Genomic DNA, 17,225 nt, shown 5'->3' with positions numbered 1-17,225 from the left:
TACCAGCTCTGTTCCTGGTCAGGGATAGACATGCGTTAAGTGACCTTGAGGTCAGATTACTGTGATGCGCTCTTGGTACTAGTTCTGAAATTCTCTCAAAATGCATATGTGGCAGTGAACAATAGAAGGGGAACAAAAGTGCTGGCTGTTCCTCCTCCTCCTTCTAAATCACGCAAAGAGACAGGACATGCCATTGAATGAAAAAGACCTACGTTACACAGACACACAAAGAAAGCCATGCACAGCAAGTAGTTTTGCCATTGTTTTGGGTATAAGGAAGAAAGCAGCCTCTGAACAAAATGGCAAGAACAGCCACAAAATGGGTGTTGAGTGCCAACGCATTTAGCAAAAGTCATGCGGAAGCGGGTGCTTAATCTGGAACATCAGGGACACCCAGAACTCTGCCAAAACACAAATGGCACAACAGCCCAGTCTGTCTGTAACAAAGTCTTACATAACGTACAAAAGAGGCCCTCCATGGAGCCCCAAAAGGACATCAGTAGGGGTGGAAAGGGGATTCGTTTTGGTTTCAGTTGCTCAGCCTCCCCGCCGAACAACTCCAGTTGAAGAGACGAGTTCTGTGGAGAGACAGCTGGGTAGCAAGGGGAAAAACAGGTGTTTAGAGGTTTTTTAGAGAGTACTCAAAACTTAGGACACAGGTGGCGCTGTGGGTTAAACCACAGAGCCTAGGACTTGCTGATCTGAAGGTGGTTCGAATCCCCGGGACGGGGTGAGCTCCCATTGCTCAGTCCCTGCTCCTGCCAACCTAGCAGTTCTAAAGCACGTCAAAGTGCAAATAGATAAATAGGTGCCGCTCCGGCGGGAAGGTAAACGGCATTTCCATGTGCTGCTCTGGTTCGCCAGAAGCAGCTTAGTCATGCTGGCCACATGACCCGGAAGCTGTACCCCGGCTCCCTCGGCAAATAAAGCGAGATGAGCGCCACAACCCCAGAGTCGGCCACGACTGGACCTAATGGTCAAGGGTCCCTTTACCTTTTTACTCAACACTTACGTGATTTTGGGGCCCAGAATGTAACTCCCACATAAGTGAGAGGAGGGACACTTGTACAACACTTCACATGTGGTGGAAGTGTGTGTGCAAATAAACTAAAACCCAATTTAGATTAGCTAGGTGTGAAGGACGCTCAATTTTTTTTGGGGGGGGGTTGGGTGGCCGTTTAATGCACCAATGTTAATGCATTAGAAATGCTAAAATTGAATTATATGTTATTGCCTGTTCAAGGTTCAATAGCGTACCCACTATTTGGATTTTCTGCCTCAAGTGACAAAGCATTTTGGGTAGGCAGAGTAATCTATTTCCAAATAGAGATCCTGACTCCCACCCCCCATTGAAAATATTTTATCTTCATAGTTACCCCATAGGACTTTTTCTTTTGGCCAAAGGGGGAGATTACTTATTTATAAACTTTTCTCTTGCACTTCCTAGTCTTTATGTGAGTCTCTGTGGCTTGTAATCTCAAGGGAGATCAGCTGCCACGTAGAAGGATAAAAGAACAAAAGGTTTTAAAGTATATATTTAAAAAACCCCTAAAGCCAACAAAGACCTTTAAACAGAATTGTATTTTGGGTACACTCAGCAACAGTTTATCATTCTCCCCCCCCCCCCCAGCAGCTTATAAAACCAGCAGCACCTATAGCAGAGAGAAGGAGAAGAAGGAGCAGAGAGGAGCTGTCTGGAGCCAGAGCCACAAACCAGGAGAGAGAAGCCAATTCCGTCCGACTTCAATATGGCTATGAAGATACAGGTCCTTCTCCTGGTCTCTTGGTTCGTCCTGGGGCAATCTGTTCCAGGCTCAGGTAGACCTACAAGAGAATCCATCACTAACTACAAGTTGAGATTTCGCTTGCTTTGCTTCCCACTCCCTTTCTTTGTTCCAGACTAGGGCAAACGTGTACAGGATGTTCTGCGGGGTAAGGAGAGAGCTTGCCAAGCGAGATCTGCAAGCTGGCACAGTGTGGGTGGGCTTCAGAATGGCCCCTTGCAAGGCAGGCTTCTTGGAAGATGATGACACAGTGTTGGTTTCCCTGAGCATCATGGCAGGGCAGACGTTATTCAGAGGTCACCAGGCAGTGCATCAAGGCTCTTTGGGTACCAAATCAGACCTGAGGCCGGATGGAAAGGGGGTCCAGATATTCCTTTTCCTCCAAACATGTCTGAAGTTGACCAGCCACCACTGCGTCAGCGACCGTGCCCACAGTCACTTCCCCACTCCACCTCTCTCTCTCTCTCTCTCTCTCTCTCTCTCTCTCTCTCTCTCTGTGTGTGTGTGTGTGTGTGTGTGTGTGTGTGTAAAGGTAAAGGGACCCCTGACCATTAGGTCCAGTCGCAGATGACTCTGGGGTTTGCGGCGCTCATCTCACTTTACTAGCCGAGGGAGCCAGCGTACAACTTCCGGGTCATGTGGCCAGCATGACTAAGCCGCTTCTGGCAAACCAAAGCAGCGCACGGAAACGCCGTTTACCTTCCCGCCAGAGCGGTGCCTATTTATCTACCTGCACTTTGATGTGCTTTCGAACTGCTAGGTTGGCAGGAGCAGGGACCAAGCAATGGGAGCTCACCCCGTCGCGGGGATTCGAACCGCTGACCTTCTGATCGGCAAGCCCTAGGCTCTGTGGTTTAACCCACAGTGCCACCCGCATCCCTGTGTGTGTGTGTGTGTGTGTGTGTGTGTATAAAACCCAAATTAAAAATGTCTTTAAAAGTAAATCAAATTAAATTAAATGAGCCTGCCCTCTCCCATCCTGCCTCAAAGAGAGAGAGAGAGAGAGACTTGTCTTATGGTGCCTGCCACACACGAAAAGAAAATTTGAGAGAGAGAAGTGAAGGAAGAAACCTGGGACTTAGCAAGAGGTGGTGGTGTCTGAGATAAAAAGCGGAGGAGACAGAGAGAATTAAATATAGGGAGGCTGCAGTACCTGCATCCACTGAGGTCTCTGAGTCTGGGTGGTGGGACAGTATCCACTTGAGCTTTGGCACTGGAGAGCCTTTCCTGTGAAAAGGGCTTGACATGTGGGGCTTCTAAGGTAAAAAGGGGAAGGACCCCTGGACGGTTAAGTCCAGTCAAAGGCAACTATGGGGTTGGGGCGCTCATCTCGCTTTCAGGCTGAGGGAGCTGACCTTTGTCCACAGATAGCTTTCTGGGTCATGTGCCCAGCATGACTAAACCGCTTCTGGCACAATGGGACACAGTGATGGAAACTAGACTGCACGGAAACACCGTTTACCTTCCCGCCGCAGCGGTACCTGTTTATCTACTCGCACCGGTGTGCTTTCAAACTGCTAGGTTGGCAGGAGCTGGGACAGAGCAGCGGGCGCTCACCCCGTCGCGGGGATTCAAACCACTGACCTTCTGGTTGGCAAGCCCAAGATTAGACCACAGCGCCACCCGCATCCCTGTGGGCCTGTAACTGTGGGGAGTTGCCTTTTCTCAGGTTTCTTCATATTTATTTAACCAATTTATGGGCTGTTTGACGTGGCCGTTTCTACATCCGTATGAAACTCACACAAAAAGGTCCCGTAATTTTTTAGGGACTGTCACATTTGTAGAGTAGATGCTGCACTCAATGAGACTTGTTGGTCCTTTCCAGCTCTATGAATCTATGTCTACTAGGATCATTCGCTATGCCTGGAGTAGGACCCCCCCCCTCACATCCTCCACTGGGCAAGATGGAGGGCAGGGCAGCCCCCCCCAACACCTCCCTGAGCCAGTCCACCTGCCGCTGGGAGCAGCCATGTCACTCTGCCTAACGGTAGGACCCGCCCTGAACAAAATCTCCCTTTCTAGCTAAGCCCCATCCCACCCCAATCCGGGAAGAGGCCACCGCATCCCTTAACTCAGGTATTAAGGAAGTTGTCAAGTTCTTTTGGTACGGTTGTACGGTGCCAGGGGTCAAACTGGGAAGCTCCTTCGTGCAAAGCAGGTGTTCGGCCGCTGAGCCGTGGCACTCCCCTTTTAAAATAAAGTAAGTCTCTAGTCCTCATGGTTCTGCGGAAAGGGCCGCTTCAAATAGGAACACCGGAAGCTGCCTGTGTTGAGCCAGAGCAGTGGTCCTCCTGACGGGGTGTGTGTGTGTGTCTGTCTGAGTGTTCAGGCAGGAAGTCTCTCTAAGCCCCACCTGGCGATGCCAGGATCTGAACTCGGGACCTTCTGCATGCAAAGCAGGTGTTCTGCATGCAAAACAGGCTACAGCCCCTATGCACAACATCGAGTCCTGGCAACACCACAGTCATTAGATGGAGCCATGTTTTCGGCTTTCAAGGCTTTTAGAATATTTTAACTGGAGCTGCTTTTAGATGCTTTCAAATGTAGTAAGTTTTGTTGGGGTTTTTTTTTTAGAATGATCTAACTGTTTTACACTATTTTAGCTTTGTGTTTCTGTTTGCTGACCTAGGTTCCTTGGAGAGGGAAGGGAGGGGGATTAATAATAATAATAATAATAATAATAATAATAAAAATAAAAAAATTTTAAAAACAAGACAAAACACCAAATTTTAATGTATAATTATCTTTTTTTTCTGATTCTCCCTACAGTTGATATGCGCCAGCGACCGATACAGACTCCTGGACAAGGTTAGAGGGTCTCTGTTCTAACTACTATCCGTGTTGGGGGATGGGGCTAGTTTCTTAGGAAAACCGTCATTTAGAAATCTTAGGTCATGCAACAAAAGAAAATCATATACTAACAAATCAATGTATTTGATATGAATTGGCATTACTACGTATTTTATTGTTTCATATGTCGCTTTGAGACTTTGGTAGGAAGCGGTGAACAAATGGAATACAGTGGTACCTCGGGTTACATACGCTTCAGGTTACAGACTCCGCTAACCCAGAAATAGAACCTTGGGTTAAGAACTTTGCTTCAGGGTGAGAACAGAAATCGTGCTCCGGCGGCACGGCAGCAGCAGGAGGCCCCATTAGCTAAAGTGGTGCTTCAGGTTAAGAACAGTTTCAGGTTAAGAACAGACCTCTGGAACGAATTAAGTACTTAACCTGAGGTACCACTGTAATGAATAATAATCGAGAGATAAAGAGGGCGAGAGAAAGATTGCTTCTTTCTTTCTTTCTTTCTTTCTTTCTTTCTTTCTTTCTTTCTTGTATTTTGATACAATTTATTAATTTTATGACAAAAAACAAAAAACCCCAAAGAACATCACAATCAAAATCATACATCTTAATTGACTTCCCTCCAACTCCCCCTCCTGGTACAATTTTTAAATATTTTTTTACTTATTTATACACATCTGCAGAATCACTCTTAAGTATCCAATTTTAAAGCCTTATATATATATTATTACAAGTGAGCTTTTAAAAGTTCGACTAATGTAGAAATCAGTGCACAAAGCTTACTGATTATGCCTGAACATTTCTCCCTTTTTAAAAAAAAGGGGGGGGGGAGGAAATTGTCTGGTGTGTCCAGTATAGTTCATTAGTTTGTTTTGCCAATCTCCTTCGTCATCTTCCTTCTATGGGGATGAGCCTAGTTTGATTTCCATCCTTCTCTCTCTCTCATCTTCCCCATGGGCTACTTTTAAAATGAGGTTGCATTTTAAATTGCATTTTAACCTGTAATTTAAATTGGGGTTTTTTTTTGGTTTTCCCCTATTATGTTTTTACTGTAATTTTTACTGTTGTTAGCCGCCCTGAGCCCGGCTCTGGCCGCGGAGGGCGGGGTATAAATAAAATGTATTATTATTATTATTATTATTATTATTATTATTATTATTATTATTACTTTTACTAGCAAGGGCTGAAGGAGGGCCAGAAAAATTCCCACCTGCCCGCCCCAGCGCCAAGAATATCGGGAACATCTGCAAGGATGGGAGTAAGAAGCTGTCCCAGGGCCTGAAAGACTCCGATTACTCAAAGGTCTATGGGAAGGGTAATGTCCTCAAGGATCTGGGAGAAGCTCTGGGCAAGTGCTGCCGGCAGCCTGAAAAGGAGAAGCTCCCGTGCTCCCAGAAAGCAGTGAGTGCTTCTCATTGTCCTCCTTGGCCTGACAAACATGGCAACTGCTTTAATATGGGGGCCTTGTGGGGTCAGGGGGGCGCTGCTCTTAGGCTCATTCCAGGGTAAGGGGGTGGCTGCTCTTAGATGTCCTTTGAAAGACTTGTAATCTTTCCAACTTTTTCCTTCCTTCCTTCCCTCCTTCCCTCCCCCTCCCTCCCTCCCTCCCTTTTCATCCTTCCTCCCCTCTTCCTTCCCTCCCTCTCCTTCCTTCCTTCCTTCCTTCCCTCCCTCCCTCTCCTTCCTTCCTTCCTTCCTTCCTTCCTTCCTTCCTTCCTTCCTTCCTTCCTTCTTCCCTTTTCGTCCTTCCTCCCCTCTTCCCTCTCTCCCTCCTTCTCTCCCTTTCCTTCCTTCCTTCCTTCCTCCCTCACTCCCCTCCCTACCTCTCCTTCCTTCCTTCCTTCCTTCCTTCCTTCCTTCCTTCCTTCCTTCCTTCCTTCCTTCTTCCCTTTTCGTCCTTCCTCCCCTCTTCTCTCCCCCCTCCTTCTCTCCCTTTCCTTCCTTCCTTCCTTCCTTCCTTCCTTCCTTCCTTCCTTCCTTCCTTCCCTCCCTTTCCTTCCTTCCTTCCTTCCTTCCTTCCTTCCTTCCTTCCTTCCTTCCTTCCTTCCTTCCTTCTTCCCTTTTTGTCCTTCCTCCCCACTTCCCTCCTTCCTTCCTTCCTTCCTTCCTTCCTTCCTTCCTTCCTTCCTTCCTCCCTCCCTCCCTCCCTCCCTCCCTCCCACCCTCCCTCACTTTCCTTCCTTCCTTCCTTCCTTCCCTCCCTCCCTCCCTCCCTCCCTCCCTCCCTCCCTCCTTCTCTCCCTTTCCTTCCTTCCTTCCTTCCTTCCTCCCTCCCTCCCCTTCCTTCCTTCCTTCCTTCCTTCCTTCCCTCCCTCCCTCCCTCCTTCTCTCCCTTTCCTTCCTTCCTTCCTCCCTCCCTCCCTCCCTCCCTCCTCTTCCTTCCTTCCTTCCTTCCTTCCCTCCCTCCCTCCCTCCCTCCCTCCCTCCTTCTCTCCCTTTCCTTCCTTCCCTCTTCCCTCCCTCCCACCCTCCCTCACTTTCCTTCCTTCCTTTCTTTGGAAGGGGGGTGGGGGGTCTAAAACCTTCCTTGTGTGCTTGGATTTTGTTGGTGTTGAATATGCCCTATCAAGCATTCTGAGGGAACCCCCCCTTTTTTTTAAAGGACACAATCCCTGTCTCCGAGGCCCAACTGTTCTCACCCAAAATTTGTTAATCTTATCAGGGTTCAGAACATCTGTGGCCCTCCAGATGTTGCCTTGACCATACTGGCTGGGGCAGCTGAGAGCTGGAGTCCATCAACATTTGGGGAGGTACAGATGTTCGCCACCCCTGCGTTAGGTGGGTCAGGATCTCCCAGTGTGATGAACAAGGAACCAGACTGGCGGTCAGCAGAACGTCGGTGGTGGTGGTTCTGAAACCCACAATAAGACAATCACACCCCTTCCCTAATTAAGACAAGTGTGCATTTTTGATACTAGCTCTTGCTCCTGACAAGAGTGCCTTCATTTCCCAAGTAATAATAATAATAATAATAATAATAATAATAATAATAAATTATTATTTATACCCTGCCCATCTAGCTGGGTTTCCCCAGCCACTCGGGGGGGGGGGGCTTCTAACAAAGATTAAAAATACAATAAAACATCAGTCATTAAAAACTTCCCTAATCAGGGCTGCCCTCAGATGTCTTCTAAAAGTCTGATAGTTGTTTATTTCCTTGACATCTGATGAGAGGGCGTTCCACAGGGCGGGCGCCACCACCAAGAAGGCCCTCTGCCGGGTTCCCTGTACCTTGGCTTCTCGCTGGACCTCAGTGTCCGGGCAAAGTGATGGGAAGTGATTGGGAAGGCAATTAGGATTCAGTTGTACAGTGGTACCTCGGTTCTCGAACGTAATCCGTTCCGGAAGACCCTTCAGGTTCCGAAACGTTCGAAAACCGAGGCGCAAAGAAAGGGCAGGCTGCAAATTCAATGGAGAAAACTGAAAAACACACGGCGGAAGCCGTTTGACTTCCAAGGCACGTTTGAAAACGGAAGCCTTTGCTTCCGGGTTTTCTGAAACGTTCGTCAACGGAGACGTTCGAGAACTGAGGTACCAGTGGACAGAGGCAAAAGAACAGCCTCGTCTCGAATGCCAAATTTGATCATTGGTTACTTCGGGACGAGAGAATGCTCTGCAGATGACCCAAAGCTTCCCTCTTCTCAATCTGTTGCTGTTTTGTGTGCAAATCCACACACACACATTTTGCAAAACAGACATTTGGACACATATTAAAAAGAGGGTCTGAGTCGGCCCAGATTAAGAAACCCTACTTAGCCATCTTATTGACCATCTCATCTGTCTCCCTCCTGGTCCAGTGGTCAGCCCTCCTGAAGAAGATGTGCGAACAGCAAGGCGCAGTAAAGATGGAACAGAATAAGTGCTGCCTAATGGATGGTGCCGCCATGGAAAACTGTTTTGACCAGAACTCCCGCTTCCCAAATTACGATTTCAAGAATTGATGGGCGATTCTGTAGCGACCAATGTAACATTTGCAGCTTCTTTGCATATATACTGCGTGTGATTTGACTAGTATTATGTAACTCCAATTAACATGAAGCTGTTTCTTACCTGCCTTGATCCTTCCCTATAAAAACAATCAATCATTATGGCCGAGGTTGTTTAAATGTTTTCTTTTTATTGTGTTTTTTCAAAAAGATGTAGCCAATGTAACAGCTTTGCAACCTCAATAACTTATCTGTAACATGCGCAAGCTTTTCCTCTGAATGTATGAATCAATTTTTCTTCTGTTTGTTGCACTATACTACGGTTTCACGGCCAAGTGCCAAATCATTGGTAATGTTTATTTGAAAACTGCAGAAAAGAGGTTTTCTGGCAAATGAAATGTGACCAACGTAACATGACCGATGTAACAATGTGACAATTCTTTCCTAGACAATCACAAAATAAAGGACTTCATAGCATGTGACATCTTGTATAGTTGGCCAAGTTTAATTCAATCCCTCCAAACCAGATACCTCCAGATCTTGGTGAGATTTCTAGAGAATTATTATTATTATTATTATTATTATTAAGCACCGCCTTTTGTGCCACAGAACCTGCTTTTGGATTTGTGTAAAATCTAAATTAATCAGGATAGGTGGCACTGGTGTTTTTTACAACTAATCCAGAATGCGGCAGCTAGACTGGTGACTGGGAGCAGCCACCGAGACCACATAACACCAGTCTTGAAAGACCTACATTGGCTCCCAGTACATTTCCGAGCACAATTCAAAGTGTTGGTGCTGACCTTTAAAGCCCCAAAAGGCCTCGGTCCAGTATACCCGAAGGAGCGTCTCCAGCCCCATTGTTCTACCTGGACACTGAGGTCCAGCACCGAGGGCCTTCTGGCGGTTCCCTCACTGCGAGAAGCCAAGTTACAGGGAACCAGGTAGAGGGCCTTCTCGGTGGCGGCACCCGCCCTGTGGAACGCCCTCCCACCAGATGTCAAAGAGAAGAACAACTTCCAGACTTTTAGATGACATCTGAAGGCAGCCCTGTTTAGGGAAGCTTTTAATGACTGGTGTTTTATTGATGGTAGGGATGCGGGTGGCGCTGTGGGTTAAACCACAGAGCCTAGGGCTTGCCGATCAGAAGGTCAGCAGTTTGAATCCCTGCAACGGGGTGAGCTCCCGTTGCTCGGTCCCTGCTCCTGCCAACCTAGCAGTTCAAAAGCATGTCAAAGTGCAAGTAGATAAATAGGTACCACTCCGGCGGGAAGGTAAACGGCATTTCTGTGTGCTGCTCTGGTTTGCAGAAGCGGCTTAGTCATGCTGGCCACATGACCCAAAAGCTGTCTGTGGACAAACGCCAGCTCCCTCGCCCAGTAAAGCGAGATGTGCACCGCAGCCCCAGAGTTGTCCGTGACTGGACCTAATGGTCAGGGGTCCCTTTACCTTTACTAGCACTGATGGTGACTCCCGTAAAATACTCTTATTCTTATTCTTAATTGAATATTCTTATTCTTAATTGAATTTATATACCACCCTATACCGGGAGGTTTCGGGTCGGTTCCCAGAACAAAATCAAAATATAAAACCACAAAACATATAATCAAAATAAAAACATATATATGTTCATTCATATGTTTTATTTGTACAAATGCCTCCAGGAAATGCCCAAAGTGGCAAGCAACAGGAATGCTTTTCAGCACCAGACATTGTAAAACTGTTTCATAACATAAGAAAACAACAGGAGAAGAAGCATAACAGCATGCAAAACAACAGCGACATCCTTTCGGCACGGTGAATATAAGGAGATTGTATGAACAACATCCAATAATAGCAAAAACAGCAGAGGTATTTAACCACCAGGGTGCGCCTCTGCATTGGCACTGGCCACTTGCAGCTGGTCTGCAGTGCCAGAACTTTTAGACACGGTTTAATTTGCACCTCAGCAGGACTGGAGTTTTCCTGGCTCAGCTGCACCTCTGACACATCACTCAAGATAGACGCTCAGCCATTTGTTTGGGGAACAGATTTTTTTTTGGGGGGGTTGTCTCTTCGCCCCCTGGAAAGCCGGAGGAGTCGGAGAATGACAGGACGCATCTGCCTCATGTTCTGGTCATATAATGAACATGATTCGACATCCTAAAGGACACAAAGTCTCCAGGATAAAGCATTTAATTGGGAACTGGTTTAAAAAGAAGAATTGTTATTTTTTGGCAGAGAGGCAGTGGAAGGTTTATTATGAGCTTTAGGGAGTCAGTGGGGGAGGCCAAAATCTATTCAACAGAGTGGGCCTTAGTTGTGCAAGCTGTGCAATGGGTGCAAAAACTAGCGCCTCAAGAAAAAAGTTCGTAAGGGGTCAAACTGGCCTTTTCTTATTTTATATATTGACCATGTTTCTGGACCAATCAGTCATCTAATTTAGGCACGTCCAACAGGTATCTACCGATAGATCACCAGACGTCTGTGGTAGATCACTGGTAGATCACTGTCTCCCGCCAAAGAAGCTCAACAACTTTGGTTCCCCTTAAGAAAGCTCAACATTTTTACCCTGCACCCCCAAAATGGCTTTCCTTCTAAAAAAATCTCAACAACCTTGACCTGAACCCCCCAAAAGGGGGTAGATCACTGCCAGTTTTTAACTCTGTGAGTAGATCACATCCTCTTGGGAGTTGGCCACCCCTGAAAAAGAGCGTACAGCATTTTAAAAAATGATATATAGATCCGTAAAACCAAATGAGCTCGTGTTGACACAAGCTTACCTTTGCAGTTCTCTCTTAAATATTACTCTTTTCCTTTTGTTCCAATCCCCTTTTATGGCCATCAAAATTAGTGACCATCGCTGCACCTTGTGGCGATGAGTTCCGTAAGCTAAAGGTGCGTGGCGAGAATGGTCCCCAACATTCCAAACTGGCTCAGGGGGTTGAGCCTTTCATACACGGCTACCGTCTCAACGCTTAGAGTTTATTCAGGTTTCAGAACAGATGTTTACCCAGATTTGGCCTGTTTTTAATTTCTCAAGGGCTTCCTGTGGCAACCTTACCTTGTCCAGGTTCCTTCCAAATTTAACCTGGACTCCAACCCCCAAGCAGCCAGGATGACCAGTGGTCGTTGGGAGACGGGGCCAGCTCAAGATATTTTGGCACCTGAGGCAGACTCCCAAAAGGTGCTACCCCAGGGAAGAAGGGGTGAGGGAAGATCTACATCAAGAACAAGGGTAGGGGGGAGAGAAAGATCAGCTCTGGGATCTGCCGCTGCAGCGGATCTTGCCGCCCAGTGCAGGCTCTTCATCTTGTCTCCGTGAGTTCCACTGGCAGAGTGAGAATTTGGGGCATCGTCTCTCCCAGGTCCTAGTCCAGGGGTTGGAAAGGTTTACCCTGCCTGGGCCAGTTCACTCCAGCGGAGAACCCTCCATGTGTGTGTAAGCGCCCACACCCGCAATTTCTGGCATCTGCGCAGATGTGATTTCCGGCGCCACGGAAGCAAGTCCCTGCACTGCGACGGTTTAGCGCAGTGTGGGGAGACTCGCTGAGTGGGTGTCTCGGTTTGGGGATATCTTGTGGGCCGGCTAAATGACCCCTGTGGGCCTCTTGTGGCCCACGGACCTTAGGTTGCTGACCTCTGTGCTAAAACGTAAAGGTGAAGGCACCCCTGACCATTAGGTCCAGTCGTGGCCGACTCTGGGGTTGTGGCGCTCATCTCGCTTTATTGGCCGAGGGAGCCGGTGTCCAGCTTCCGGGTCATGTGGCCAGCATGACTAAGCCACGTCTGGCGAACCAGAGCAGCGCACGGAAACGCTGTTTACCTTCCCGCTGGAGCGATGCCTATTTATCTACTTGGACTTTGGCATGCTTTCAAACTCCTAGGTTGGCAGGAGCAGGGACCGAGCAACGGGAGCTCACCCCGTCGCGGGGATTCGAACTGCCGACCTTCTGATAAGCAAGTCCTAGGCTCTGTGGTTTAACCCACAGCGCCACCCGTGTCCCAACCTCTGTGCTAGTCCAACGCTAATTTTGGAGGGTCCCAGAGTTGGGAAGGAAAGTGCTAGCTTGTGGGGAGACGCTCTCCCATGGCTTCAGCTCCTGGGGGCAGCGAAAAACCAACCATGTCAGATATTGATCCATTTCAGAAATGGGACATTTCCCTTGGACACAGATTTGGATTTCTTTTCTTTTGGTTCTAAGAAGACGTGCCGCTGAGCTAATCCTTGGCTTCTTGTTTCAAAGCTGACCTGTTTTTTCCAGCGACCAAAATAATCCCAGTTCCTTTGGTTTGGAAATGGCGAGAGAACGGACTTGTTTTGTGGGGGGGGGGGTCAGGAGTGGGCGAACGAAACTTTGCACGACGGCAGCGAGGGACTTGGCACCGGCTGCGTTTAAAACAAACAGGCCCCTGGGGCCTCCTGGTCACATATTGAGGAGGGTGGGGCCGGGCACCGGGCAGCTTGGCCAGAAGGGTGGGCACCCATCCCAAGCAAACAGCGCACAGCTGATACAAGGCCCCCTTTTAACAACACGTCCCCCTTTCAGGCCGCAAAGTTCACAGGGGAAAGAAACACACACTGTGCGGTGTTAGAAAAACCCAGTCTAAGATCACAGGGGAAGGTCCTGCTAGGCCTGGACTAAACAATGGCCCCCTGGCTGGGGGGCCTGATCCACCCCCGCCCAACACCCAGCATTGCCCCCGCCACTCCAAAGCCAGTAAAACAATGGCTGGTTTCGAAAGAGAGAAGAGTTGAATTGGAAGGGGGCAGGCGGGCAGAGGATGACAAGAGCGGATATAAGCTGAGTCCATTTATCCTGGCAACCTCCTTTTGGGGGGGGGGGCTGTGTGTGGCTGTCGAAGGAATGCCAGAAGATGTTCTTTTCTTTTTTAAAAAAATAGTTTTTATTAAAAAATTCAACATAACAATTATCAAAAAATATCATCTTCATTTCCCCCCTCCCCAAGATAAACCCTCCCTCCCCCACAAGACTTCCCTCAGCTCCTCTCTCTGATTTTTCAACACATGTTATTCTCTGCATGTTGTAAAATTGCAAAGATCTTTAAATTATCAGTCTATTGTATTAACAATAATAAATTTGTGTATGTTTATTTGAAACCTGCCAAGGAGTCCAATTCATTTTGTTGTTCTTTTTAGTAGTTTGTAAAAAGTTGGCTGATCGCCGAAGAATGGATGCTTTTGAATTATGGTGCTGGAGGAGACTCTTGAGAGTCCCATGGACTGCAAGAAGATCCAACCTCTCCATTCTGAAGGAAATCAGCCCTGAGTGCTCACTGGAAGGACAGATCCTGAAGCTGAGGCTCCAAGACTTTGGCCACCTCATGAGAAGAGAAGACTCCCTGGAAAAGACCCTGATGCTGGGAAAGATGGAGGGCACAAGGAGAAGGAGACGACAGAGGACGAGATGGTGGGACAGTGTTCTCGAAGCTACCAGCATGAGTTTGACCCAACTGCAGGAGGCAGTGGAAGACAGGAGGGCCTGGCGTGCTCTGGTCCAGGGGGTCACCAAGAGGCGGACACGACAAAACGACTAAACAACAACAGAAAAGTTCCCATTCTTCTTTAAAGTCACAGTTGTCCTTGTCTTGCAGTTTATATGTCAATTCCGCCGATTCCACATTATCCATCAATTTCTCTTGTCACTGTTCTTTGGTTGGGATTTCCTCATTCTTCCATCCTTGTGCTATTAAGACTCTTGCCGCCGTTGTCGCATACATAAATAAATTCTCTATTTCCCTTGGCAGGTCTTTTCCTACAATCCCTAACAGAAATGCTTCTGGTTTTTTTTAATTTAAACATTTTCTTCAACTCATTATATATCATTTCCCATTTTTTTAAAAATTTCTCTACATTCCCACCACATATGGTAAAAAGTCCCTTATCAGAACACCAGTGTGCCTGCCATGCCCCCTCTATGCCCCCCCTGACCCCTCCGATCCGCAGAACCGGCGCTGTTACACCTACCCTGTAATACCTGTTCTGCATTTGTATGCATTGGATCTTTTAGAGGGGCTTCAGCCACACTCGGAACTCCCTGCCAATTGACATCACCTTCTCCACTGTCCTCTTTGGGTCACTTGCTAAAAATGTTTTTGTTTAGGCAAGCCTACTCGGATGTGTATGTAGAACACAGGGTACGTGCTTCGATCTGGTTTTTAGCTGGTTGTTGATTCTCAAAAGAAGGTTTTAAATTGCTGAAATTACTGATAATTTCATTCCCGCTCTCAAAACTGCACTTCACTGGGGAGAGGCATTGGTCATTAAACTGCTCTGGTAGGCGAATAAGGATCTCCGCCTAATAACGCTCAGTGCCCTTCACAAACCACAGCTCCCAGAATGCTTTGGGAGAAGCTGTGACCGTTTAAAGTGGTATTGTAGAAGTTTCCATGTATGGTAAAAGGTAAAGGACCCCTGGACAGTTAAGTCCAGTCAAAGGCGACTCATCTCGTTTTCAGGTGGAGAGAGCTGGCGTTTGTCCACAGAAAACTTTTCTGGGTCATGTGGCCAGCAGGACTAAACTGCTTCTGGCGCACAGAAACACCGTTTACCTACCTTCCTTTTCAGAGGTACCAATTTATCCGCTTGCACTGGTGTGCTTTCGAACTGCTAGGCTGGCAGGAGCTGGGACAGAGCAATGGGAACTTGCCCTGTCATGGGGATTCGAACCGCTAACCTTCTGATCGGCAAGCCCAAGCGGCTCAGTGGTTTAGACCACAGCGCCACCCATGCTGTATGAACGTGGCCATAGTTACGGTGCGTCCCCTGTGATGCCAAGCGGTCTGTGTGCTTGCAATGACCAAAACCTCGGCGTGAAATAATCAAATGCTCTGCTTCAGCATATGCGAGGGCGTCAAAATAAAATCGCGGTATGTAATCGTCACGTTTGCCGTCCTCTCTTGAGGCATCGACATCCTGTGTTTTTCTTTCCTGGGGAAAGCGGAGAAGAGCTAGATGGAGCCCAGTTTGCTTTGGCAAGCGCCTGTTGCCACTCTCCCACTGCCGAAGCGACGTTTGCTTTGGCCCGGCGGTGATCTGTGAGGAGCAGGTTGCCCTCCCCGGGCCGTCTCCGTCCCTTCGGCCTCAGCTCTGTGAACCGGCTTGCCTTTCCCTTCACACCTGCGTTCCCTCCTCTTGGCCCACAGGGCTGCCAGAAACCTCTTTTCATTCCCACATTCCTCTCCCCTTCTCTCTCTCTTTCCCCCCACTCCTTTCGGATTGTTTCAGGCTCAAGTTAATGAAGCAAGGCGAAGAAACAGGCAGGCTCAGAGCATCGCGAGGCCGCTATGGGGTCACTGGCTACCTAGGCCAGGTGCAGCTTCCGGCCCCACAACACCTGCCAAAAGACTGCCGGGCGGAATTTTCATGCATAGTTTGGAAACAAGGAGGTTGAGGGCTTCTCGGATGGCTGCAGTATGGGCTTCTGGCTGGAGCTGAGAGCCGCCGGCTCAGCTTTTCAGTTCTGTGGAGAGAGGCCCGGCTAAAATCCCCACTTTGAATGTTCAATTGCTGCCGGGCTGCCCTTTTTTATTATTTTTTGCTTCCTCTAGCTGCCTCAAAGTTGTGCAAAAGACCAGTTTTTGGTCACAGAGAAGGTTGGTTCCTCACACCCCTCGCTTTTTCCAGTCGCAATTTCTGGCACCGTGTGATGGCAGCAAAATATTATCCGGGCCGAGCTGGGTACAGAACTGAGCAGAAGGCCAGAAGAACTACATACCTTTTGTTATGGAAAAGTTCCGGGGTGAGAGACTAATCTCAACAGGGACGTGGGTGGCGCTGTGGTCTAAACCACAGAGCCTAGGGCTTGCCAATCAGAAGGTCGGCGGTTCGAATCCCCACGACGGGGAGAGGTCCCATTATTTGGTCCCTGCTCCTGCCAACCTAGCAGTTCAAAAGCACATCAAAGTGCAAGTAGATAAATAGGTACCGCTCCAGTGGGAAGGTAAACGGCGTTTCCGTGCGCTGCTCTGGTTCGCCAGAAGCGGCTTAGTCATGCTGGCCACATGACGCGGAAGCTGTATGCCAGCTCCCTCGGCCAGTAAAGCGAGATGAGCGCCACAACCCCAGTCGTCTGCAACTGGACCTAATGGTCAGAGGTCCCTTTACCTTTAGCTGCATCAAAGTTGTGCAAAATACCAGTTTTTGGTCACGGAGAAGGTTGGTTCCTCTCACTCCTCGCTTTTTCCAGTTGCAATTTCTGGCACCGTGTGGTGGCAGCAAAATATTATCCAGGCTGAGCTGGATACAGAACTGAGCAAAGGGCCAGAAGAACTACATACCTTTTGTTATGGAAAAATTCTGGGATGAGAGACCACTCTCAACAGCCCAGCTCATCGGGGTGCAAGTCCCCCACAGGTCCATGCGGTCAGTAAAAGAAGGAAGTTCCAGCTAAGTAATTTGGGGCAAAACAGCAGTCAGTAGACCACGATCTTTATTGTTGTGCAACAGGTCCCCACAGGAGTAAACACCCCGAGCCTGGGGTGACATCCTCTTTTAAAACATCCCTCTTTCCCCCAGAATACACTTTGAGAGGCATCACTGATACATCATCACTACATCACTAGCATGTCACAAATGGGGAGGGGTATACAAGGATTACACAAGTTCAACGTTAGGTCCCTTTATCAGACAACTTTCCCAACACCTCTTAAGTACCCATCACCGAAAGAGCAACAAAACTCTTTCTATATCCTTGCCCTCAGGACTTCT

The 17,225-nt window shown here is 48.1% G+C and overlaps 1 long non-coding RNA gene across 1 annotated transcript; it reads left to right on the top strand.

Moving 5' to 3' along the window:
• The first annotated feature begins 1,232 nt into the window (after positions 1–1,232).
• LOC310694411 lies at positions 1,233–8,997 on the top strand. Its single transcript, XR_014519674.1, has 3 exons — positions 1,233–1,818; positions 4,554–4,592; positions 8,387–8,997. It is a non-coding gene; the product is annotated as an uncharacterized lncRNA (long non-coding RNA).
• The last annotated feature ends 8,228 nt before the right edge of the window (positions 8,998–17,225 follow it).

Source organism: Podarcis liolepis (genome assembly GCF_965112155.1).
Source record: "Podarcis liolepis genome assembly, chromosome: 15".
NCBI lineage: Eukaryota > Metazoa > Chordata > Lepidosauria > Squamata > Lacertidae > Podarcis > Podarcis liolepis.
Note: the sequence above shows the minus strand (reverse complement) of the source record. Positions and strands in the feature narration are given on the sequence as shown.